Source organism: Notolabrus celidotus, chromosome 11, assembly GCF_009762535.1.
Source record: "Notolabrus celidotus isolate fNotCel1 chromosome 11, fNotCel1.pri, whole genome shotgun sequence".
Classification (NCBI taxonomy): domain Eukaryota; kingdom Metazoa; phylum Chordata; class Actinopteri; order Labriformes; family Labridae; genus Notolabrus; species Notolabrus celidotus.
In genome coordinates, this window is record NC_048282.1 from 8,565,723 (window position 1) to 8,578,687 (window position 12,965).

Genomic DNA, 12,965 nt, shown 5'->3' on the forward strand with positions numbered 1-12,965 from the left:
AACGGGTCAAAGCATGTCAGAGTCACATGTGTGCACAATGTTTCAGTTAATGAGTGAAATCTCAAATTAGTCATACCCAGTTAAACTGAATTAACTCCAGTTAAGATAAGATTCATCCAATTCAGTCTCAGCTGACTGGCATCAAACCAGCAGCTTCTGTATGTGCTGCCTATGTGATACAGCTGCATCGATGTGTGTCATAATAACAGCTGCTTGTATGAAAAAGATGCCGGCAGAGCGACATGACACACACTCAACAATGACCCATCCCATAACCTCTGCTTTCTTCTCCTCATGTATGATCCGACGGTCACATGCTCCGTGCTCTCTCTAACCCCCACAGAGCTTAACATGTGCTTCAGGATGTTGTGATCTGTGTCACATGCGTCTGCTCATGAATGGGCTAATGCTCCTGCTAGGAACATGACAAGTTGAGGAAATGAATGCATGGAGACATCTGCACTGAAACCGGCTCCTGTTGAAAGTAGAAACAGCTTGTTTGTGAACTCTCCTGAACTAAAACAAACGGGTACTTTTACGACCCTGCAAAAACCACGAGTGTTATCACGATGTGTGTTTGAATGTCTGTGTGTGGGAGAAGAAATCTTTGGAAAGATTGATCTGTTGTGTAACATGCATCAAATTCAATGGACATTTTTGTTGGTCACAAACATTGTTTAAATTTGACTGTGAGTGCTACATGCATTCGACTGTTGATACTTTTTGGGTCATTTTGAGAAATAAAAGAAGAAGAAGAATGCAGAATAAATAGAAAGGAAATTGCACAACACAGCCACCAAGCCACTATGTCAACAAAATATAAAATAACTAACAATTGTAGGTTGAAAATCAACTTGTTGAAGGGAAAATGGCACCGTCCTTTTCTTTTAAATCTGCTAGTTTCCAGCTGTGGGGAGCAAGTGTGGGATATGTGGTCTTCTCCATAAAAACAGAGTGGTAGGAAACTGTCAGCATTGAGTGAAAGTGTATGATTTCATAGTTCACTGAAATGGAATCAAAAAGGGACAAAAATGCCACAAAAGATCTAAAACGAGCGCAAAGAAATGCACTCTGAGAAAAAAAATCCTCCCCTCTGCTGGGCAGCGCTGCTCGCTCTGTGTTATAAAAAGGCAATCCTCATCTTTTAAACATGATGTTTATATTATAGAGGGAGTTGTTGAGCTTGTTCTGGCTGCAGATCCTCAGGAGGAAATGTGTCGTCCGTGGACCTGCACTTCTAGCTTCACACTTGCACTCCTGTCATGTTGGAGTCCACTTTGGCTGCTAATGCAACACAAGACAAGAGTTGCATTACAGGGACATAGTAAACATGAAATCAACCCATGATAAGAAGTGCTTTCAGATAATTATATGTAGTAAATAAAAGGGAAATCCTTGAGGCATCACTTCGCAGCAGAGTGCAGCAGCTAGTCTGGAATTTAGACGTGTTTTATTGTTTCGTGAAACATCTCCTGTCTGTTTGTAGTAGGAGGAGATCTTCATTGTTTCCAAACACAGAAGGATTCATTTGAAGCTGTGATTTAGGCTTCCTCTTCACAACACTCGTGATGAATCCCAGTAGGGCAGAGGTCAGTAGGGAGTGAAGGGGGATGGAGAGAGAGGGGGAGGAATGAAACAGACGCAAAGAAAAGACGGACACCCATCATTGTCCCAAAAGTCTCTAACCAAAAGAGCAAATATGGTGCTGAGTTAAATATTCTGCAGGTTTTGTCATGCAGGGCCGTCCTCGAGTCATCACTGAACTATGAATATTGATGTCATTGGATATTTCTTGCATTCTTTCTTTCACTGTTAATTGTTGTCACAACAGCCAGAGTTACTTTTCCTGTGCTGACTGAGCAGGACGATAAAGAGAGAAAGCATTCAGGGAAGCGAGAGATGAAGCAACTAAGGGGGACAAAAGGAGAGGGGGTATGGTGTTGTGCAACAGCTTGACATTGATCAGGGTTGTCGAATGGTGACGCGGCAGCCTATTGTCTCATCTGTCTGCAGCCAGCAGACTCTCCCTCTCCGGTCTGTCTGCTCCCTCCTCCTCTACATATGTCAACTCTTTCTACTTAGAGGCTGAACTTTTTCAAACATATATCCACACAATTCAGGAACACGATCAATTCAACTTAGAATCATGGTGGTCACAAAAGGAACATGTCAGTAATTCGCATTTTTGTTGAACCAGCTCAGACTAAACTTTTATTTTGTCATCAGGGCTTTCAACCCTTTCTTTAAAATAATCAATTTACTGAATAGAAAGAACTGATTGTGGTCTTTTTTCACTCTAACACTAACACTCTAACACCACCCAGTATTTAGATCAGTTTGACTAAAATGTAGAAGTTAATTTTATCTGACTGTGAAGAATCAACAGGTTGAAACCGTCAACTATCGATTATTATGGACACTGTGCACCTCCTCTCATTGTGAGAAGTGAAGCCAAAACAACGCTTTATAGAACACCACATTCAGAAAAGAGCTTTTCACTGATTGGCCAAAAAGAGTGGAAATGTAACGTCTGCAACAACATTCCAGCTAGTTTGGACGTCACAATCTCGTATTTGAGATTGACCTTACGTCCACCCGGTGCGGCCAAACAATGACACAACTTAAGCTACTAACCGTTTTCAACATAACGTACAGTTTAGTGGAGACTTGCACCCTAACTTAAGACACAACTCACACAGAGCTGGTGCAACAGACCACAGATTGATGCTTTGATAAGAACAAACTATAATGACAGAAATCATTTTTGAGAATATTATATCTGATGTGTATTTTAAGTTTCTAGTTTAAATCATGTTCAATCTGTTATAATGGAGGAGGAGGACAATGTTATGAGCTATACTGCAGCCGGTCAGCAGGGGGAGCTCTAAAGGTACTTAGATTTATTTACAGGTAATTTTTAATATTAGTTAACTATCTTAATTTTATGTTTCTTTGTACAATATTGCACATTTAACTCATCTGATCTCTTTTAGTTATACTACAGTTGTCTATTTTATTTATTTAACTTTTTATATTCACATTTAAAATTGTCCCTGAAATACTGCTTAACATTTTATCTGTCTTTATATTGTCATGGCTTTTCTGTCTTTATGAATGTTGAGCACTTTGTCACTTTGTTTTCATGATGATTGGATGATATTATACTTACTGATGTGCTTTAGTTACTTCTAACATTGAATCATATGCAGCTGATCATGTTTTTGTACTTTAACTTAAGTGGAGAGTTCAATGAAGGGTTGTTTATTGGTATACTAATATTTCTTCCATTTCTGGATGAACAATGTTTGTTAGATAACAAATTACAGCCATGGTAACTTGTTTCTAGCGGTGTAGTATTTTCCACAGTGAATGAAAACGCACATTCCTTCAGTCTAAAAAAGAAAGAAAATAAGTCTGAATTCTTCCCATTCTTCCTTCAAAATAAGAAAAAATATGTTTTCTTTCCAGTTCTTGGGAGAATGATGGAAAGTATTTTTGCTGACACTTGCTGAACACAGGTTGTGTATTATGATAGAGCAGATTTACGAGCGGTCTGTGTGCAGAGGGCTGCAGTCAGTCTGGCTGGAAGTGTCGGGGCTCGATGTGTATCCTCCCTCCAGCCCGGCCACTTCACTTTTAGGGCTTCCTGAAGAGCTGAAATGAGTGGAAATAATCCATCAAAATATTTCCCCTTAGCCAAGTGGATATATTATTGGAAGGAAAAAAAACTTGGAATACCCTGGAATGTAAAAGCAAATGTGTCTAATTGCTCAGAGGGTGCACAAACACAATGAGCTTTAGAGGCGTGGAACACAAACATGGCTTGATGTGCAGTCTGCACAGGTGATGCTTCTGAAGCTACGTGTACTCAGGAAATCTCAAACACGCTTGTGTTCCTAGTAACAGGAATGACAAGAGGATGACATCCGCATAATGGTTTGACATTTAATAATAACATGGTCAGATGTCTTTTATAAACCAAGGAACATTTTCTTTTTCTACCCGTGGCTGAAAAGAACAACTCAAAAGCCTTCATTAAAATCAGAGATGATGTGTTAAAAACAAATGATGTATGTGGAAACCTTTTAAAAGAGGAAAATACATTTACACAAAATGGAATTTAAGATGAGGAGTGTAAGTGGTCAGTCAGTCATGACCCACAGGTGTGTGGGTTATAATTTTTTAAGTCTCCAAATCTGAATGTTGGTTGTTGCCTTCTTGATTTTTTTGATACAGAAGTGACCCTAACTGGACATAAGAGTAAACACATTGCTTTTCTTGTTCACAGGTAGCCCTGGTTTCAACCATGCGGCAACCTCCGGTCTCAAAATATGAAGCCCATGCGGAAGTGTTATAAACTGCAGTTCATTGAACGTCCACTTGAGGCTGGCTGCAGAAACACCAGAAACCACATACACACTTATTCAAAGAAGACGATCTTTACAGCAGAAATAAACGTGTTTACAGCCTGGTACAAAAAAACAGCTTCAGCCTGAAGAGCTAATTTCTCTATCGGCACACACTGTACAGGGGATTTTTTTTATAACACGACGGTTCAGAAGATATTATGAGTTTTGCCCATTTAAGGACATGACTGACTTGACTAACAGGCGGGAACACTGTAGCTGTTGGCAAGGAGGCTCTAATCCTGCCTCTTTACCTCACACTAGCTCAACAGAAGTTAGCTTGACTTCAGCATTTCCAATATGGCACCCACCGACGATTGGCGCTTCAGAACAGATGGATGACGAATACTACGTCCATTATTTATACAGTCTATGGTTACAACTTTTCAATGGAAGCCCCACCCAAAGCTTACACTGCTTCATTGTCCATTTTACCCTAAACTGGACAATAATTCACAAAATGAACATCATAAGGAAAATATTTATTAAGGTCAACGAAAAATGTGAATTAATTTTGATTCAGTTGCATAAACTGGAAACATTTTTTTGCAACCAATCCAGAGTCAGCCCCTGCCCAACTGCAGGTTTAGGGCACTTCACACTGGCACCACTTTTGTAGCACTGAGATGCTACTTTCATTTGTAATATCCTTATCTAAAAGTAAAACACATTAACATTGAAAGACGTTGACAGCTGGTTTAAAAGTCTTTTTCTTGTACTGAGTTTAAGACCTTTATCAGATATTCAAGTTTAGAGCAGATTACACAGATAAATCTACTTCTGTCACAAGATTCATCACACATTCACACAAACTTTAACAGCGATTTTCAAGATGCGCCTCATATAGTATAGCAGCCTGAAGGTTGGCAATGACTGAGCATTGCATCATGGTTACTAACAAAAAGAGTTAAGTTAGATATTAATCAACTATGTCAGTATGCAGGGGTCATTGTGTTGTCATAGCCTGAGCTTCAGAGCAAGGATGACTAAGCATGCATGAAAAGCTTTGAAATTCGGTCTTTGAGTGGACAACATTTCAACTACAACTGTCAAATTAATTTAGAGGAATGCTTTCACGGTGATCGTTTTCATCCTCTTTCACCCCTAGAATAAACAGCTTGTCAAAGCTATGAAACTAAATAGAGTTTTCTGACATGTTGATGTTTAGAGGGACCACATTACACCTTCTTGCTCACTCCGCTGGCATCCTGGGATCAATTCGAACAGTTTGAAGTTTGCTTTTAAAGCTTTTCGTGGATGGCCACTACCTTACTTACCTGAACAGCTTTAAGTTCATACTGCAGCTGGGGCACTGAGGTCGACCAATCAGCTGCTCCTGGATGTGCCTAACACTAGGGCTGATCCAGCCTTTGCAGGAGCTGCACCTCATCTGCATAAAAAATATTCCAAATCCTTAATGAATACAATTTTTTCTCTTTGGCTTTCTTTCCGAAGTGAGAATATTTGTATCACTTCAGACTCTTTTATTTTACCATGAATGATTGTGTATTGTTGTTTCTTGTTGGGCTTTTGCACTTGGCGAACCTCTTTGGTCATTAAGAACGGGCTGTCTAAATAAAGTTTACTTTCCTTCTGCTGGTTGAGGACAGGTGGAGTTTGGCCTTAGACATCCAAAGCCTGACCTCTCTCTGTTTTCAAAGTTTTAACCCTGAAGTCCTTGTTGTTGCTTACTGGGCTCTGTGCTGCGTTCATGTTCCATAAAGCAGCCTGCAGAGTCAGTGGACTCTCAGTGGGCAGCACTTTACAGCTTACAGCTTTACAACTTTCTTTATGTGACTCGTAAGGATTCAAGAACAGCAGTGGAGGTTTCATGTCGAACAGGTGATGTCTGATGTGCACGAGTTAAATGCTCTTTCAGGTTTTTAATAAGTTTGACGGCAATGATGGACCGTACAGTTGCGTGCCAGTGTTTGACCGGTGGAATGACAGGCTGCAGTTTGGGGCCTCTTATTCTATAAGGTGCTCACCTATATACTGTCTATGCTACATTCCTAAAATTTCTACATTCTTGAAACCTTTCCAGAAAATTTTAGGACTTTTTGATATATCCCCACCTGCAGGAACACATGTAAGACAGAGAGGGAGTCAAGGGTTGTGTGCTAGAAATATGAAGTAACATTATGTAAACATGCATGTTCTCCTCAGGTTGACTGTGATGTTGAATACTCTGGTTTTACCCTGCTTTTAAGGACACGTTGATAGTACTCCATGCATGACTTTGTTTTTGACAAATTCTCAATAAGGAGAGTGCACCAGCTTGATGCAGGACTAACTGCGGGGACAGCGTACAGTATTTTGCTGACTTACTGACCCAATGTTCCAGTGTTGCTCAGCTATCAAATTCCTCACGTCTGATTGGAAAGAATGCAGCAAACTTGTAGTGAGCATGAGTCATGTTTATTGATGTTGCAGGCTGATGATGACATTGTTAAGGAGCATAAAATATCAAATGGGGACACAGAAGAGGCCTGGTTGTGCCTGCACTGTGAGATCCATTTTCTGGCTGCAGCTGCCAAAATATGAGAAACTTGTGGCACACGAGGGGTGACGCTGCTACCAATCTACTCGCTGCACACTGCAACGTTGATCAAAGAATGTGTTTGCCAAGTGCTGCAGCATTCCTCTAGGTTTGTGCAATTGCACCGCTCCTTGTGCTTTTGGACTGCAGCAGAAAAATCTGTGTGAGGACTGCATTCATCTAAGCAAAGGTCCAGTCATGTGTGAGAGCCAGTGGGCCAGGGCTCGGCCTGCCTGCGACTATTTGCTTTTCCAGCTGTTTCCTAGACTCACCCTGTGAGAGGGAGAGAAAGTGGTGAGTATGTGCATGCGTGCGTGCGCGCGCGTGTGTGTGTGTGTGTTGGAGGTGGGGAGCAGTGTCGTTGAAGAGAGATGGAGAGATTCTGGGAGTTCAAGGAAGGAAGGTGGTAAGGAAGAGAGAGGTGCAGAGAAAGTGTATCCGTCTGTGGAGTGTTTGCACAGTGGAAACACCCCGAAACAGCCTTCACACAGTATATGCTCCCTCTCTGTGTCTCAGACACAGGAACACAGAGGAACATGACGTCCTGAATGCGCATGCCCCACACACAAACACGCCCATATGCCTGGGCTGCCCCTCGTATAGACTGATCCGCCTCTCAGACACAAAGCCACAAGGGATGGCCTAGATTCCAGCACATGCACACACAGGCAGGCTGAGGAAAAATATCACACACACGTATATATGTCAGAGTAAATAGACTGTAAACGTACACCCAGTGTTATGGCTTCTTTGTGGATTCAATATATTACGGCATACAGAGTCAACACTGATTAATGCTGGATTCATGTGTGTGATGTTTATTAAGTCTGGAGTGTTGCAGGATCTCAAGGGGAAGGGCAGGTGTGAGCTGTTTAAAGGAGCCTCTCTGTTTTAAATGACATTTAGTCATTTATTGGAGTTTCCAAAGCTTTCTTAAAGCTCTAACTGCTTTTGGTAAAAACCACATCAACCATTGTATGACTGAAACTTATTTCCCCATTACCATTTAAGTATGACATTTATATTTGATTGCAGCAGTTAATGATTGCACCAGTTGAATTGGCCTCGAGGATGTTAAAGTGAGAGCCAGAGAGCTCTGACAACATTCCTCTGATGTGAAGTGAAGGGAAAGAAGTAGAGAAAGGCTCATTTCACACAATTTTCTCACACACACTTCTTAAATCTTAAACTATGATTGGCTATTTGCCTCGTCACAGGTGGCCCTTAAATTGAAATCAACTATTTGGGTTACGTTTCAACAGGCTGCTTGTCATGTCTTTGCATTTCCGTGTGTAACATTGTTGGTTCTTGAAATGGGGACTTTGGACAAACATCTTCTTTTGAGGTCTTTAAAATAATACAACATTTTTGGGGATTCTTATATATAAGTAGTTAAGGTCCATATGATTAGTGGAGATGACCATCCTACGTTTGGGGTAAGCCCCTAATGTGTGGCCACCCCTACAAAATTCAGTGCCCCAATTTTTGTACATTCTTTTACATCTTACTGCCTAGGGACCACAGATGAAAATTAGCTTATAGCTAACTCTGGCTTGACAATTTTTGTTTTGCATGGCCCCTGTCAAATAAACTAATAAATAAAATAAATTTGACCATCCCAGAACAATCTGACTCCGCCAGATCACAGCCCTTTACTTTGAAATGGGGCGGGTTCTATATGATGATGAGCACACTTCAGCCTTTTCATAAACAACCATAATGCCTGTTTCCACCACAGGGAAGTCTGTTGAATCTGATATTGCTGCCCTTTAAACAAACTCAATGTTAAATTTTCATTAAAACAATTGTCAACAACAAGAATTCTACCCACGCTGTGTTGCTCTAATTGGTTATAGGCCTGTCCAATCACTTCCAGAGGCACTTCTGCATGCAACAGTTGCTAATGTCCACTGGACAAAAAACTGAATTGAACAGATTCAGACCCATTCACCTCGATGTTATAGAGTCTAGAGGAGTTCAGTCACATTTTATCGCCCCCCCTCTTCAAGCGCAATGTTTGTTTCTGTTAGGGTTCCAGAGAGGTAAACATTGGGGTATTTTAAATTGAAAGGCTAAACAACAAGGATGATTACTTCAACGTCATCTTTAATTTATTTCAGGTGCATAAAACTTTTGATATTTGTTTAAAAGGCTGACCAGGAGATGAGAGGAGGGAAAAATGAGTGAAAGAAACATCCAACAAAGTAAAGAAAACAGACGTGAAGCAACCACAACACAGTTCAGGCTATGGAAGAGTTACAGGACCGGTAAAAAAGTTACAGGGAGGAGGACATTATACAGGTTCTGCTGTTGTTTCCTTCATCTGTGAAAAATACCAACAGAAAAATGCTAATGTCTAGACTTTATCATGATTGTAAATGTATGGTTTAATGTCAATTTGAAGATCAAATAGGCTGATCAGAATATTGGCATAGCATAATAGCATAGTTTAGTATAGTATAATATAGCATGGTAAAGTATAGCATGGTGAAGTATAGCATGGTAAAGTATAGCATAGCATAGTAGTATAGTTTAGTATAGTATAGTTTCGTATAATATAATATAGGATAGTATAGTATAGCATAGTTTAGTATAGCATAGCATAGTTGTATAGTTTAGTATAGTATAGTACAGTATAGTAAAGTATGATGTAGTATAGTATAGTATAGTATAGTATAGTATAGCATAGCATAGTAGTATAGTTTAGTATAGTGTAGTTTAGTACAATATTATAAAGGATAGTATAGTATAGCATAGTTTAGTATTGCATAGTAGTATAGTGTAGTTTAGTATAATATAATAAAGTATAGTACAGTTTAGTATAGTATAGTAAAATAGTATTGTATTGTATTGTATTGTATAGTATAGTATAGCATAATAGTATAGTATGGTATAGCATAGTAGTATAGTATAGTATAGTATAGTATAGAATAGTATAGTATAGAATAGTATAGTATAGAATAGTATAGTATAGAATAGTATTGTATAGTATAGAATAGCATAGTATAGTATAGAATAGTATTGTATAGTTTAGTATAGTATAGTATAGTATAGTATAGTATAGTATAGTATAGTATAGTATAGTATAGAATAGTATTGTATAGTTTAGTATAGAATAGTATAGTATAGTATAGTATAGTATAGTATAGTAAATTATAGTATAGTATAGTGTAGGACAGAGTGTGCTACAGTAATCTTTGCTACTAGTTAGGTGTGGTAATAAAAAGGCATCTGCAGACAGTTTATTGCATATGAGCTGTTGACTACCGTAGATGTCCAAGGCATCTAGCTGTGATAATCTAGTTGATGTAACTGTAACAACATCAAACTCCATCTATGATGAATACATCCTCACTGCATGACAACAGCCCCACGCAGTCAGAGAAACACTCTGAACTCACTCACACTGATTTACATGATGACACAGTTGCATCTTTACATGAAATGACAACATGCTATACGACACGAGGAACAAGAGGAATGACATTTGAAAGCCTCCTTTGACAGAGCATAGAAATTGAACTCTGAAGCACCCTAAGCCTTTGCAGAAAGCAGGCATCAAGTTGCCTTTTTTTTTCCATCTGTTGGACAGGGCTTTTGACGTCTGACTTGTTTGTAGTACTGCCTGAAACATTAGGCAAGCCATGGATTACTCTGTGTGACAGCATGGACCTTATGGACTGAAAGGTCAGAGGTTGGACACTTAAACAACAAAATGGCTTCAAGTCCAGTTTGTCTGCCCTTGATAAAAAAAGAAGATAGAACAAAACTCCTCCAGGCTGTTAAATGACAAGAGATGGATATATTATAAGAATACAATAACCCTTAATTACAGAGTGGATAATGTGGTGAAAACCCCCAGGGGGGACACAGTATACCACCTCAGGGCCCCACCATTCACATTGAATCCATCTACCAAGTAGACAATTAGCAAGGCTGTGTCTCGATGAATACACAGAGGACACAGATCAGTGGGCTTGTGGTATATTTTCACTAACCTCTCATGTTCTTTGTATGTATACTATCACTTACCACCAGTTTCCAGGGCAGAGAGCTCAGAAAAAGAGAGAAGAGGATGCTGGAACTTTCATATATTATGTATAGGTACAAGATGTATGATTCATGAGGAGAAAAGTGGCGTTACAATGTACACTACACAGACAAGTCAACATTGCCTAAACAAACATTTACTTTAAAAAATGTATATGAAAATTAAATGAACTCTACTCTTACTATCTCTCTAATTTCCATGAATTGAAGCAAGCAAACGCCATGAATGTCTCCAGCTAGAGAATATAAATCATCTTATTGTAAACGAGAATAGAATAAGATATATATTTTTTTAATGTAAAGATGAAGTCAACAACTCGGTTGTTGTGGCAACATAAAAAGATAAAAATAGGTAAGAATAAATCAACATAAGAGTAAATAACTGGTTTACAAGTAGTAATTAAAATAAAAAATTATGTAAAATAATAAAGTATGCTATGAAGTATAAGATAAAGCAATGAATACAGTATGATATAATATAAGGTGTCATATAAAGTAGATGTAAATAATAGTCATGTAATCCAGTATAACGTGGTATAAAAGAAAGTACAGAAGTAATAAGTATAATTTCGAGAGTAGTCTTGTGTTGTTTAATATAGTTTATTTTTTTTAGAATATTTTTAAAATCCGGTATGACAGAAAATATTAATTTTGATGGTAAAAGTGTCATAATCCCGAAAAAAATGGAATTATATAATACGATATGGCACATACAATATTTATATAAGTATAACATACATTTATTTAAATCTATCTTATTTTTTAAAATTACTTTTATTCTTCAAAAATGTTTATCTGGCTGACTACGACGTCACGACACACCCCTATATGGTAAGGAGACAGCTGAAGACTTAACACGAGACTGACAAGCGGATCAACTAATGGGAGCAGAGCGTTTTCCAGAGTGACGAGCTGTGATTGGTCAGGGGTTGGGATTATATATATGTATAGATATGCCTGACTGGTAAACTGTGGGGGCGGGACTATAGAGTAGTGCAGTCCATCTATGTTGATACAGATCTAAAGAACTGGACTAACAGAGTGTGTGCTTACGTTGCTCTTCGCATGGACTAATGTAAGTTATTTTCCTTTTCTTGAACTGTTGAGAGTGAAGTGAAATGTGTTGTATTAGTGGGTTCTCGTTGTAGTTTGACTCTTTTCATGACATTTTGCTGAGAAGTGCTTTCAGGCCGTGTGGCACACGCGCTGTCCAGGCCAGCAAAGTGTGCGTCCGTGCCCGTCGCTGTTGTTATTGCTCTCTAGCGGGCTGAAACATTGTGACATGCCGCGGACACTATAAACAATGCCGTGGCTTATCGTTACATTGTCGCACACACCGTCATGCACCGACACTCTGCTAATGTGACACAGTTTGTCGGACGTGGTGTGGATACATGTTGAAACTGCTCGTAGCTTTAACGTGGAGGCGGGCGGTTTTGTTAGGCAGTGTCCGAGCCCCGTTAACGGTGCTCGTATGTGGAGCACGGGGACGGCGGAACCCCCTGTGAAAAAGTCGCATTTGACTTCGATCGATTATTTTTTCACATTTACAAGTGTGGTCACATGGTTTGAGACATATCAAACATGGGTCGGATACACTCTTTGATTCGGCACTAACCCCAACATCAAACAAGCGCCTCTCTCAGTACAGTCAGAGGCGCGTAAAGAGGGTTGACAGGGGTGGCATGGCCCCCTAAGAATCCTGATTGGTTAATACTGGTTCCACCTCGAAATCTCAAACTGGCATTGGCTATTTTCTTATCACTGATGGGGTTTATGTTAAATTATTTAGCTAAAATTTAGATTGTTTCACAATTGGCTGCCAGAATAATTTGTTGCATAATGTGGCACATTTACAAGTTTTAATAGCTCAAATTTTGGAAAAATAAAAAAAAATTCACTTCTGTTTCATTGTACAGGTGTGTTGGGGGAAAAATAATCCATCAAAAATGACCAGCAAACTCCACAAA

General features: G+C 39.2%; 1 protein-coding gene across 1 annotated transcript in view; it reads left to right on the plus strand.

Annotated features, from left to right (window-relative positions):
- The first annotated feature begins 11,833 nt into the window (after positions 1-11,833).
- The window catches only part of LOC117821952 (vitamin D3 receptor A), a 115,933-nt gene continuing 114,801 nt past the window's right edge, over positions 11,834-12,965 (plus strand). The window contains exon 1 of the mRNA XM_034696526.1: positions 11,834-12,070. The gene's annotated coding sequence lies outside the window, so the exon portion shown is untranslated. The remainder of the gene's footprint in view (positions 12,071-12,965) is intronic.